We start from the raw sequence: 14870 nt of genomic DNA, 5'->3' as shown, positions 1-14870 counted from the left end.
TGTTTTGCTTCCTCATTTCTTCCATTCATTTTAGCATCACTATGCTGGAGAGTAAGTTTCAGAGTCTCTTCTGACATCCATTTTGGTCTTTTCTTTTTTTCCTGTCTTTTTAATGAGCTTCTGCTTTCTTCCTGTATGATATTTTTTATGTCATCCCATAACTCTCTGGTCTTCTACCATTAGTGTTTAACACATGTAATCAGTTCTTGAGATGCTCTCTAAATCTAGGCAGGATCTGTTTAAGGTCATATTTTGGCTGTTGTGGACTTGTTTTAAATTTTCTTAAACTCCAACCTGACTTGCATATGAGCAATTGATTATCCATTTCCCTTTCTGCCCCTGTCCTTGTTTTGGCTGATGATATGGAGCTTTCTACCATTTCTTCCCATGTTGTTGTTGTTAAGTGCCATTGAGTTGGTTCTGACCCATAGCAACCCTGTATAGGGTTTCCAAGGAGTGGCTGATGAGCTTGAACTACTGACTTTGTTGTTCAAACAACTTTTCAGTCCAGCGCATTAGCCCATAATGCTACACTAGTACTCCTCTTTTCCCACAGATTTAGTCAGTTTGATCCCTGTTTCTTCTATCCAATGTGGTCCATGTGTAAAATCACCTACTATGTGGTTTTAAAAAGGTTTTCCAATGAATAAGTCCTTAGTCTTGCAAAAATCTACCATGTGTCTTCAGCCTATAACTGTTTGGAATACCTAAAAAGGGTTCTAGACTTGCCCAGTGAAACAGGCTTTTTACGGAGACTTTGCAGTGTATAAGACCTTAGGTGGAATCCTGAGTCCCATTCAGAACCTTCTCATGTGGGTCATTCCCACTAAAAAAGACAAGCAGACCAGATTGGAACATCTAGAGCAACAGAAGATACATCATCAAAGAAAGATGAGCAGGAAAAAATCCAAAACAAAAATGATAGCATGATTGGCTACTACAAGAACAAGCAAGTTGTTCACTGGGGAACCATCAAGGCAAGCAATCAAGTCCCTGCAAGACAAACCCCCTTCCAAGTCTGAAACTCAAAGGGAACACATGAGCAGGCATGTAAGCTTGCTGGTCTACTGGTGAGTGGAAGAGGGAGAAAGGCAGCAATGAAGAAATGGGCTGAGTTCAACCACGTTCCATAGACTCCCACTGACCTGGAGATGTAAGAGAGAAGAGGAAAGGCTGGTTGGTCCGAAGTGTGGTGAGACCTGGGGACTCCTGAGCCCATGGACAAGGACACAGCCACAGAGGGCTAGAGCTGAGAGTGAAGCATCCAGCTGATATGAAGTGAGGAGAGATGCACACAAATGCTCAAACTTACAGATAGTACCCATTTGACCTAGCCTCGATGGCTTGATAATCAGAACTCAAGAACTAAACAATTTTTGACAAAGGAAATGAGTATAAATTGCTACAATTTGATGAACCTGACCTATACTTATGGATGTAGTAGCTTAAAATACCAACTGAGAGGGAAGGAGTCTTCACATCAAGTATCAGTCCTATCCCCTCTTGATAGGGGTAAGCAACTTAGACATTGGCTACCTAAAATGATGGGGCTATAAAGCCATGAAGTGACTGGCTTACAAAATTTCAAGTGGGAATTTAGTTTAGAGTGCATGGGGAAAGGTAGAGTCCCCACTGAATAGTTTTCATCTTCTCTAGATGGGTCTGGGAAAAGAGTTGGAGATAATATTCTTATGGTTCAATAGTGAGTAATTGTTATCATGACTAATTGTGACTGTCACAACTGTAACAGTAGAAGTTTTATAACAAAACGGGGGAGTAGTTAATCTTATGGTGCAGAAACAGAGGACCCTAGGACCATTAAGGGAGAAGAGCACAAGCGGAATGGGGGACCTTATCCAGAGAAGCAGCGACACCAGAGATGGAGACAGAGATGAGGACATGGAGAGAGGGAGCAGGTGAGGACTCTGGACTCATGGAAAGAGAGGAAATGGGTGCTGGCGGCCAGTAGGCAGAGTTTCAGAATGTATCCTTTGATCATTTAAATTATTGTATGTTCCTGAGTGTTTCTGTGTACAACCCCCACTCCACCCCCCAAAAATAAAAACAAAACAGGTAATGGAAGCAAATACTGCTGAATGATGATGCACGGAGGAGATTGTAATCATTGCACTGAAACGATCGTGTAAAGCCGATGTTCTCCCATGTAAACTATCACTCAGTTCACAATAAAAACGTAAAAAATAAATCTATTCTGCGATCTCCAATATCATTTCTATCACCAAGGTCATATTACCCTACTACTGAGTCTTCCTCTTTGTTTCCAACCACCGGTAATAATCAATACATATTGATTAGATGTTTGATCAATTTCAAAGTGAAAAAGTTGATAGAATTCTTCAATTTCATCATCATTGGCTGTATTGATTGGTGTGTAAATGTGAGTAATAATGGTATTAACTTGTCTTCCTTGTAGGCATGTGGATATTATCCTATCACAGAGAGTGTTGTACTTCAATACAGATCTTGAAATGCTATTTTTGGCAATAATTACAATGCAATTTCTCTTGAATTTATTGGTCCCAGTATAGTAAACCATATGATAGTCACATTCAAAATGACAATATCAGTCTATTTCATATCATTAATGCCTAGGATATAGCTCTTAATACATTTAATTTCATTTTGACCACAGTCTTGTAAGCTCTCTGAACACACTCCAAAGTGATCAGCCACCAGAGGGCCTTCATTACACACACAAGATCTTAATGATGAAAGTAGCTATGCCTACAATTCCATTCAGTGTAGTGGCAAGAATAAGTGTGAGTTATACTTGTTTTATGTCTAAAGATTACAGTACCAGTGGAATACTGTTTTAATCATGAATCTTTTTAATTACCATATTTGTACAGAAATAATGCACACAAAAAATGTTTTGGGTTTGTTTTTTCCAAACGTTGCAATTCCTTCTTATGTTAGTTTGCTATTCATATTATATGCATGTAAATGTGGGTGGCTCATTTGCAAAAAAAATCCAGTAAAAGTGACAGAAGCACAGTTCGAACTCCCTTGTGCAAAAAATGTAAAATGGATCTATTAGTTCACATAAACAGGAAGTTTAAGGGTAAATTGAGTTCAGACAAAGAGGAAGCCATGGATCAAATGATGTCATCAGGGTCCAGCCTCCATCTCTCAACTATTCATCAAAAGATTATGCACAGGGCTGAGCTCACAGTAGATCAGCTGAGTAAATTCGATTCAAAAAACAATATACATATTTCCTGGTATCCTGGTAATCACAGCAAAAAAGTTACAGGGAAGAGTTGAATTTCCTGATTTGGACCACTGAACCCATCACCGTAGCAAAGGATTTGAGAGAATTCCTCTGACTAGAAATTGGGATATAGGGTCAGCTCTCCCAAACCAACCAGTTATTAGTTCCCACAAAAAACAGAAGATGGGCAGGAAAAGACACAGGAAAGTAGACTGCAAGCAACTAAATGAAAAAATACTCAGAGAGGCAGAGTGTCAAATTTATCAGAAATGCAAGCACCACAAAGCCCACGTGCCCAGACCCACTGCCATCAAGTCTATTTTGACTCATGGTGACCGAAGATAGGGCTTCTGAGAATGTAAATCTTTATAGGATCAGACAGCATCATCTTTCTCTCCTGGAGTGACTGGTGAGTTTGAACTGCCAAACTTGTGATTAGCAGTCCAACACCTAAGCCACAGCTCCAAAAATCCATGTAACAGGAAACAAATCTTTCAGTAGACACAGATAGGAACTAGGACAAGTGAATACTAATCTGAATTCAGATATTCACTAAGGCACACTTTTAAAGTTTAATTCAGGTAGACCTCAATATGCAATTTATTAACATAGTTAATATATACTGATAAATTAGTATCATTACTAATGTGTTTTTCAACTTTAATGGTCTATAATTGATGGTTTGGGCAAAAATATATATATATTTTTTTTACTTTTTATTGTGAATTGAGTGAAGATTTACAGAGTAGATCGTCAGTTTTACATTCAACAAATCATACATTTTGAATCATCTAATTGATTACAATTCTTTCCACATAACAACAGTTAGCCCACTTCCTCCCTGTGATTTTTGTTTTCATCCCACTCTCCTTCCCAACCCTTCTGAACCTTGTCTTTAGGTAAATGTTGCCCTTTTGATCATGAATGGTGACCATTCCGCGTGGTGAGCATATCTTACTAGAGTTGTTGTACAGCCCATATACCTATCTACCACTTAGCTGAAAATTGAGTTCCGTTCCAGATCTGAAGGGTAATAGAGGGCAATATTCTCTGGTTCCTCCAGTGTTTTTCTGACCAGTAAACCTGGTCTTTTTCAGTTTTAGGTTTGTTCCACATTTTTTCTACTCTATCCAGGACCTTCTAATGTGAATCTGTTCATAATGGTTGGTAGTGGGAGCCATCTAGTCCTGGTCTCAGGTGTGGAGGTTGGTATTCACATGGTCCATTAGTCCACTGGACTAATTGTTTCCAAGGTCTTCAATTTTCCTCACTCCTCTTTCCTCCATGCCGGGAAAGACCAACAGTTGTACCTTAGATGGCTCTTCATGAGCTTTTTGTTAAAAAATACTTTTTATTATGAATTGAGTGACGGTTTATAGAATAGATTGTCAGTTTTACATTCAACAAATCATACATTTTGATTCATTAAAATGATTGCAATTCTCTACATTTAACCACACTTCCTCTCTGTGGTTCTCATTTTCAATCGACTCTCCTTCTTAACTCTTCTGAACTTTGTCTTTAGGTAAATGTTACCACTCCATGGTAAGCATACCTTACTAGTGTTGTTGTCATCCTTATATGCCTAACTACGGCTTGGCTGAAAACTGGGCCATGAGGGTAAGTTCCATTCCAGACCTGAAGGGTTGCCTAGGACCATAGTCTTTGGTTCCTCCCATCTCTTACTAAACAGTTAAATCCAGTCTTTTTCATGATTTTGAGCTTTGTTCCACATTTTCTCCCACTCTATCCAGGACCTTCTTATGTGATCACTTTCAGAACAGTTGGTAGTGGGAGCCAGCACCATCTAGTTCCTCTGGTCTCAGCATCTTGGAGACTGATGTTCATGTGTTCCATGACTCCAATAGACTAATTGATCTCAAGCCTCTTCGATTTTCATCACTCTTTCTCCTTCCACACATGGAGAGATCAATAGTTGTGCCTTCGATGGCAGCTCTTGAGCTTTAAGATTCCAGTCAGTACTCACCAAAGTAGGATGTAGAACATTGTCTTTGTGTACTATGTTATACCAATTGACCATGGTGTCCCCTGATACCATGATCCTGATCCCCTAGGCTGAGAAATTTTTTGTTGAGCCAATATTTTTAAGGGAGATACATTCTTGTCACTGAATGAAAGTCTATTGCAAAAAAAAAAAAGAAAAGTTCTCTAAAGATGAAATCTCCATAGGCTTTCTATACTTGGATCTTCACACTGCATCCCTCACCACCATCCTGGCTCCTGAATTCAGGACTTACTATCATGAGATAACTTAGCAAAGGGGCTTATAACAGAGAGAAACATATTCAAAACATCACTGCTCCCTGATTGCACAAATTGCTTCATCTCATTGAAACTTGGTTTCTCACTCTGTAAAACCAAGATCATAATAATACTTCTTTCACATTGTTTATCTATCATTTTAACCAATAATGCAAATAGAGGACTTAACACAGTACCTGGAAAAGTCTACTTAAGAAAGATTACAATGACATCAAACTAGAAATGAGCATGAGGACCCTATCTGTTTTATTAGCCATCATATACATACCTAGTACTTGGTATTCAGTAAATATTTGGGAAATTCATGAATGTATGATGAACAGGCATTAGGATAAAATTAGATACATACTTAAATTCATTCTTTACCAACTGAGGCATTAACCAAGCTATTGAACTTCTGTATAGCTCAGTTTTCTTCCTTGTGACAAGAGGAATTGCTATAGCTCATCAGGGTTGACTTAAGGGACACATTTTGATTAGACTGGAAATGCCTTGAAGACAGTCACTATGCTCAATTTATGCAAAATACTTAACACATGGTAGTACATACCTTTTTCCTTCTAAAATAGGCTATAAAAATGCCTAGGTCACTGAACTGTTTCCCTTATCCAAAACCCAACAGAATTAGAAAATGTTAAAATTCAAAGGATACACTAGAGGTCATCTAACTGGTGTGGCGTTATGGGTTAATACGCCAAGACTGCAAAGCTGTTTGAACTGCAAGGTCAGTGGTTCAAGCTCACCAGCTGCTCCTCGGAAACCCTACACAGGGTCGCTATGGATCCAAATAGACTCGACATCACTTAACAACAACTGCTATCTCATCTAGGTAAAGATACAGAACAGACCACACAAAGGAGTTTAGTCTGAAAAATGGTTGAGAATATGCCACGGTGCCTTGAAATGAAATTAATTTTCTGACAGGCTTATTTTCTTGCAAATCCAAATAGCTCTCAGAGCAAAACCAGGGTACGTAGCAATTTTAGACTTGTCTGCTTGTCTCTAATAGAAAAATGCAATAAAAGAACTTAAGTCTCTTAATCCTTTTTATTTCTATAATGTTTTTACAACTCATATAAATTTTAGCATTATCTTCATAAGAAATATGTTGAATGGTTACCAGAAAATTTATCTCCCCACATGAAAGTGGACCACATTAATAATTATGCTAGATACTGTTGTTAGGCGCATTCCAGTCAGTTTGAATTCATAGCAATCTTAGCCATAACGGAAGGAAATGCTGCCTGTTTCTGTACTAGTCTCACAACTGTTGCTATGTGTGAGGCCATTGTTGCGGCCACCATATCAAACCATCTCCTTGGGTGTCTTCTTCTTTTTCAGTGACTCTCTACTATATTAAGCATGATATAGTTTTCCAGGGACTTGTCCTTCTTGATGACATGTCCAAAGTCCGAGACACAAAAATCTCAATCTACTCACTACTAATTCTGGCTGTACTTCTTTCACATATTTGTTTGCTCTTCTGTCAGTCTATAGCACTTTCATTATTCTTTGCTAACATTACAATTCAAATGCATGAATTCTATTCTGATCTTCCTTATTCACTGTCCAGCTTTCACATGCATATGAAGTGATTGAAAATACCAAGTCTTGGGTCAGGCACATCTTAGTCCTAAAGTTTGCACTTTAACCATGTTTTGAGCAGCAAATTTGCTCAATGCAACATGCCCTTTGATTTCTTGACTGCTGCTTTCAATTAGCATTGATTGTGGGGTCAAGTAAAATGAAATCCTGACAACTTCAGCCTTTTCTCTATTTTTCATGATGTTGTTTATTGGTTGAGTTATAAGAATTTTTGTTTTCTTCACATTGAGTTTACTGGAGGCTGTATTCTTTGATCTTCATCAAGTGTTTCAAGTCCTCTTGGCTTTCAGCAAGCAAGTTTGTATCATCTGCACATTATTAAGAGCCTTCTTGTAATCCTGAGCAGTGTTCTTCATTTAATCCAGTTTCCCAGATTATTTACTCAGCATTCAGATTGAGTATGTATGGTGAAAAGATACAACCCTAGTGCACAACTTTCTTGATTTTAAACCGGGCAGTATCCCATTGTTCTGTTCAAACAACTGCCTCTTGGTCTATGTATGTTGTTGTTGTTAGGTGCCATCAAGTCAGTACCGACTCATAGCGACCTTATGTACAGTAGAATGAAACACTGCCCAATCCTGGGCCAACGTCACTACTGTTGCCACCCTTGAGTCCATCAATGCTGCCACTTGGCCAATCCATCTTGTTGGGGGTCTTCCTCTTTTTCTCTGACCCTCCACCTTACCAAACATGATATCCTTCTCCAGCAATTGGTCCCTCCTGACAACATGTCCAAAGTATGAGAGATGAAGTTTGGCCATCTTGGTCTCCAAGGAGCACTCTGGTTGCACTTCTTCCAAAATGGATCTATTAGTTCTTTTGGCAGCCATGGCACTTTCAGTATTCTCCTGCAACACCACAACTCAAAAGCATCAATTCTTCTACGGTCTTCCTTATTCACTATTCAGCTTTCTCATGCATATGAAGTTATTGAAATTACCATGGCTTGAGTCAGGCGCACCTTAGTCCTCAAGCTGATATCTTTGCTCTTCAACACTTTAAAATGGTCGTGTGCAGCAGATTTGCCTAATGCAATACATCATTTGATTTCTTGATTGCTGCTTCCATGAATGTTGATAGTTGATCCAAGAAGAATGAAGTAAGTGTTCTGAAATCCCCATTCTTCACAATGTTATCCATCCTTGGCTATGATCCACACAGTTGAACACCTTTGCATAGTCATTAAAATACAAGTAAACATCTTTCTGGTATTCTTTGCTTTCAACCAAGATCCTTCTGACATCAGCAATGATATTACATGTTCCCCTTCCTCTTCTGAATCCAACTTGAATAGTTTCCTGTTCATGTGCTACTTTAATGATTTTCCAAATTATGTTCAGCAAAATTTTACTTGTATGGAATTTAATGATTATTCAATCACTCCTGCATTCTGATGGGTTGCCTTTCTTTGGAATGGGTAAAAATATGGATCTCTTTCAGTTGGTTGGCTAGGCAGCTGTCTTCCAAATTTCCTGTGAAGACTAGTGAGTGCTTCCAGTGCTGGTATTTCATTAATTCCTGCATTCTTGTTTTAAGCCAAGGCCTTCAGTGAGCTTGGACTTCTTCCTTCAGTACCATCAGTTCTTGATCATATGCTACTTCCTGTAATGGTTGAATGTAGACCGATTTTTTTTTTTCAGAACACAATACAAACTTTATTTTTACCAGCTCTGTAAAGCAAGTCTGTGAACCTATCCCAACATAAGGAAGACAGGATCTTTCTCTCACACTAATGAGCTATAAATACACATTTGTAAATTGGCTTCCAAACTTTCCTCTTGCTCTGTTAGTCTAGTCGTTGTGACCATAAGGAGAAAACAGTGTTCTCCTAAGTCACATGATCGGCCAATGGGAGTGCACTCTCAGTGCTAGTGCACCACTCTGGCGAACATGCCTATAGGCTCCTTCCCATTCCCCAAGGCAGCAGCAAATCCCTCCTCTCACCTCCTTTTGGCCAAAGCTGCCAAAGATTTAAAAGTCTTTGGCTCATAGATAGCTAGGTCTGCAAGCACGTTCCTATTGAGCTCCACCTGGCACGTAATTAAACTGCCAACCAAGGCTGGGTACTTCAAGCCATGCTCCTGGGAAGCAGCTGTGATTCGATTGATCCAAAGAGTCCTCACGTTCCTCTTCTTCAATCTTTGCGCTTTTGTGCATGACACGAAAGCTCTAATCACAGCTCTGACCGCCCAGCTGTAGTATCAATTCTTCCTTCCCCTGAAGCGCCCAGCGTGCTTTAGCACTTTCTGGATCCTCCAATAGCGGTTGGTGACGCGGCTCCGCAGCCACAGCTGCGTAGTGAGGAAGCCCATGGCTCAGCAACGCACGCCCCGCTCCGCCATGTTGCAAGGGGTGGAACTGGTGGCGGAGCACTAGACCAATTATTTTTGATACAGAGAATGTGTGAATTCATTCCATCTTCTTTAGAAGCTTCCTGGATCATTAAAACACCCTTTTGGCTACCTTGAACAGGGGGTTGATTCTTCATCTATGACTTCCTCAGTTTTACATTACCTCACTTTGCTTCCTTGTTCTCCCACTATTCTCTTTTCCTCTCTCTTCCTTTATGAATAAAACAAATTTCTCTTCTGCTGTTAAACTAAGCTGTTAATTCCTGTTCAAACAAAGAGAGTCTCCTCCCTAGTAGGAGCTCTCCTGCGAACCCTTAAATCAAACCCAAGCCCTCTGCTAGGGATTCTATCCTGACTTACAAGGATCCTTATAGGATTTCCGAGACTCTAAATCTTCATAGGTGCAGACAGCTTCATCTCTCTCCCACAGGATGACTGCTGGGTTTGAACCACCAGTTGTGCAGTTATCAAGCCAAAACCTAACCCACAGTGACACCAGGGTTCCTTTGTGTTGTTGTTGAATGCCATCAAGTCAGTTCCAACTCAAAGCTCCCCTTGATAGTGTTTCTGAGGATGAGTTTGAACCTTTACCCTTGTGTTCAGCAGTACTGTGCTTATCCTACAGTACCACACCAGTTCCCTTCATACAGGTAGTAGGTGGACTTGAACGTGAGTCTCTCATCTTACACACTGTTCTTGGCTGCAGGGCCATTGGTACCTGCAGGCAAGGTTAAACATGTAACTTCAAGTGTGTAAGGCCCATGAACACCAGGACCCCCAGGTCTGTCCACTTGGGTAAGACATTCTTACCAAAAGTTCAGTGTTATTTTCATGCCCATAAGACTGCCACACTGTAGATTTCTATACCTGGTCAGGCCCACAGAGATCATAGTTCAACTTCTTCTTTTTTTTTTTTAATGTTTTATTGTGAATTATATGATACTTTACATGGAAGAACCTTACCAACTTCTTTTTTAACAAGGAAACCGAGGCACCTCTTCTGGGGTTTGGAGCAAGGAGAACTGGAATCCCGGTCTGCAGAACCCAGGTTCCTTGTTCATTGCCCCTTCCCTGCACCATGCTGCTAGTTTTTATAATAGATGTGGTAATTCCTGGCCCCTGTTCCATAGACGCTAAACATCCTTTCATTCTGCAACTTGCTCATTACTGAGAATTGGCACCGGGGCATGAGATGTGCTCAGTGAGCTGTACATTAGGCTAATTGCAAACCCAAAGCTTCTGAACTACTCTCAGATTCTGAATAAGTCATCACTGCTGACTTCCCAGTAAGGATGCAGAATCATACGTTTTCTTCCTGGATTTCCTTAAGTGCAATGAATCATCTTCATTCAGTCAATCAATGTATGCTCTATATTACATACTCATGCAGACTGACCACAGCACACTTAAGCAATGGGTTGTTTCCATTCATAATAATAGTAAGAACATTAATGAAACTAACATAACAACAGAAACTAAAAGAACACTACTTTGTAAGTATTAATAATCTAATCTTCATACTATTGCAATAATGCAGATTCTATTGGTGTCGCCAATTTTACAGTTGCGGAAACTAAAGCAGAAAGACTAGATCTTGAGGTATCTGAGTGACGGTCACATAGCTATTGTCTGATGGAGCCTGGATATGAATCCAGACTGTTTGAATTCACAACACTTGCTCTGCATCCTAGGAATGTTTGGCCAGAACCAGATATGAAGGACTGCCCCACTTTTGACATGTTTTGGATGATCAGTGATGAGTAAAGTTTCCTTAGTACATAAAAATATACATAAAGACTACCAGATAAAGATGGTTATTGAACACATGAAGTTTCTATTATGCTCTGAACCACTCTAAAGCAAGAGGAGACCCAAAATACAAAGCCATTGCCCTTGAGACAGTTCTGACTTATGGCAACCCCATGTGTGTCAAAGTAGAACTGCACCGTATAAGCTTGGTGTTGTTAAGTGCCAGCGAGTCAGTTCTGACTCTTAGCATCTTTGTATAGGGTTTCCAAGGAGAGGCTGGTGGTTTTGAACCACCAACCTTGCCGTTAGCAGTCCAGTGTTTATCTTACAGTACCACACCAGTTCTCCATAGGGCAAGGCATTCTTTATTTAAAGCACTGTGGCAGGAACAATATTCTGTGTTCAGCATACTGATTTCTCTTACTAAATACCCCAGCCCTGCTTGCAAAGATATTAGAACTATGCTGCCACCAATGGAATTTAACGAGTATTTAGTCATTCTCTATAAAATTTGATCCTCCAAAGAAAACATCTAACCATATTAATATCCAATGTTCCCAATCTAAGTAGCTCAACCATGTATCTTACAATGAAGATCACAGGTGATAATGTCCACTTTGTTGTTGTTGTTAAGTGCCGTCGAGTCAGTGCTGACCCACAGCGACCCTGTACAGGGTTTCCAAGGCTGTAAATCTTTACAGGAGCAGAACGCCTCATCTTTCTCCAGCAGAGCAGCTGGTAGTTTCGAACTGCTGACCTTAAGGTTCACAGACCGATTTGTAACCACTATGCTACCAGAGCTCCTTAAAAATCTCCTTATTTTTAATGTTCTACAAGCTTCCAGAAAAGGAACAAAATACCCATATAAAAAAGAACCAGGAGTCAGAATGCTTTAAAATTCCAAACAATGCTGCAAAGATCTACCTTGCAATTGTGCAATGTCTTAAAAATTAATTCTGCAATGGAACTTTTTCCCACCCTTCGTTATGTTCATAACATGCTTCTGTGCTTTATACACTGTACATAAAGCAACATCGCTTTTATAAAGCCTTTCCTTAACAGGTTAAGGGAAACATTGTTAAAATGTTATCCTATTTCATTGAAAAACTGGCATCGTAGGGAGGTCACAGCCTTCAAGATAAGTCAGCAAAGAGAAAGAAATATTGATAGTATGGCACTTAACAATGTTACAGAACAAGAGATGACACCATTCCATTTGTCAATTATGCTTCTATGTGTTGTTAGGACGTGAGGAAATGATGTCATATGTACAGCAGCAACTCCTGTTACATATCACCAGACACACAGGGTGCATATTTAAAAACCAACTTTGTGAGATTTTTATATAACTTTGGTCCATAAAATGGATCCCTGATGGCACTGTGGTTTAGGTACTAGGCTGCTAACTGCAAGGTTGGTGGTTCAAATTCCACAACCATTCCACAGGAGAAAGATGAGGCTGTCTATTCCTATAAAGATTTATTTACAGGCATACGTAGGGTCATTATGAGTTATAATCAACTGGGAGGCAGTGTTTGTTTGTTTAGGTTTGGGTTTGGGGAGGTCCATGGAAGTCAAATATCCTAGCTCTGAAAATGAAACTTAGAGTAGTTCTTCAAACTGAACAAAGCCTTACATAGAAAACTCATAGCTCATGAATAAGAGAAAGACAGAACAAAGCTTTACCGTCATCTGCTGCCATCCCTGGGCCCAGTGTCTAGGAAGTTGAGGAGAGAGTCCATCTGCTGAGATAAGGAGACTTTTCGGTCTCTGAGGAGGCCTGGGTCAGCTCTGATAGCTCAGGACAGGGCAGCAGGTTGACCAGGTGCCAGGTCCAGTATTGGGACTAAGAGATGCCACCAGGAGGGCAGCAGATACAGCTCCTTTAGTGACCCTAATTAAATGTGGTGGTGGCTCTTGCGGACAATACCCACTTTCCATGCCTATGCTTCTCAGGCATAAATATACCACCAATCTTCTCAAAAGGAACCCTGGTGGCTCAGTGGGTTACATGTTGGGCTGCTAGCCACAGATCATCAGGTCAAACCCCCCAGCTGCTTCAAGGGAGAACAATGAGGATGAGGCTGTCTGAGCCCATAAAGATTTTACCGTCTCAGAAACCTTCCAGAGCATTCTACTCTGTGCTGTAGGGTCGCTAAGAATTGGAATCAACTCAACCAGCAGTGGGTTAATCTTCTCAAATTTCTTAAATCCCTATGCAACAATCACATTCTTATACTTCACACATTGTTAAGTGTTGTTGAATCAGTTCCTGACTCATAGTAATCTTCTATAGGGTTACTGTGGAGTGACTGGTGGGTTTGATTAGCAGTTTAATGCTGATCCTATAGCACATTATAACAAATGTACTTCGTCTTGTTTAGCTCTTAGGGCCAACAAACTTCAATTCACATAAGAGAGTGCTGAAAAGAAAACATCAATGTAAAGTAGCATTTGATTGGAGGCCCAAGCTCCATAAGAGAACCACCCCCAGCATCCACTGCAATTTTGCAATGTGTATAAGCCAGTTGCTATCTAGTAGCCTTGACTCATGATGACCCATGTGTGTCGGAGTATGCTTGTGCTCTATAAGGTTTTCAGTGGTTAATCTTTTGAAAACAGATCACCAGGGCTTTCTTCTCAAATACCTCTTACATTTTCCTTAGCAGCTGAGCATGTTAACCGTCCGTACCACCCAGGGTCTGCCATGTGGATAAGTCCTGCCTATACTTAATTTCTAGAACTCTTGTTTCACTATATGGTCTACTAAGAAGTCATTTTGGATAAGCACTGGGCTATTCACTTCAAGGTCAACAGTTCAAACCCACCAGCTGCCCCAGGGAGAACTATGAGACTATCTGCTCCTATAAAGATTTATCATCTGGGAAACTCTATATCAGGTTGCTATGAGTGAGTATTCACTTTATAGCAGTGGGATATGGTCTTAGTAGACCATGCCAGGAATGAAAATTGAAAAGGAATGGTGTTACATTCATCATCAAAAAAGGCATTTCAAGAGCTGTCTTGAAGTGCAATCAGACATTTCAAGATTTATCACAGACTGTGCAATGCTGTATGTGATAGGATAATATCTATACACATAAAAGGAGACCAGATACTATGACTATTTTTCAAATTGATATACCAACCACTAAGGTCAAAGATGAAGAAATTGAAGATTTTTACCAACTTCTGCCATCTGAAACCAGTCAAACATGCAATCAAGATGCATTGATAATTACTTATGATTGAAATGTGAAAGTTGGAAGCAAAGAGTCAGGATCGGTAGCTGACCTTGGTGACAGAAACAATGGCTATGTGATAGAATTTTGCCAGATCAATCATTTATTCATTACAAATACCTTTTTTTTCAACAACATAATTACTATACATCTGGACCTCACTAGATGAAATAAGCAGGTATCAAGTCAACTACATCTAAGTGCCTTTGACTTGGTTCTGACTCATAGCAACCCTGTACAGGGTTTTCTATGCTGTAATCTTTGCAAGAGCAGAAAGCCTCTTCTTTCTCCCATAGAGTCATTGATGGGCTCGAACTGATGCCCTTGTGGTTCATTGTTCAATAACTATCCCACAGAGCCACAGCACTCATTGGAAAGAGACAATTGTTAAGTGCCATCAAGTCA

The 14870-nt window shown here is 40.0% G+C and overlaps 1 protein-coding gene and 1 pseudogene across 1 annotated transcript in view; one reads left to right on the top strand and one right to left on the bottom strand.

Moving 5' to 3' along the window:
• TRPM3 (transient receptor potential cation channel, subfamily M, member 3) overlaps positions 1 to 14870 on the top strand; it is an 805178-nt gene that overhangs the window by 616181 nt on the left and 174127 nt on the right.
• On the bottom strand, positions 8992 to 9435 carry LOC102814513 (annotated as a pseudogene).

The sequence above is a fragment of the Chrysochloris asiatica genome, unplaced genomic scaffold, assembly GCF_000296735.1.
Source record: "Chrysochloris asiatica unplaced genomic scaffold, ChrAsi1.0 scaffold00014, whole genome shotgun sequence".
Lineage (NCBI taxonomy): Eukaryota > Metazoa > Chordata > Mammalia > Afrosoricida > Chrysochloridae > Chrysochloris > Chrysochloris asiatica.
Note: the sequence above shows the minus strand (reverse complement) of the source record. Positions and strands in the feature narration are given on the sequence as shown.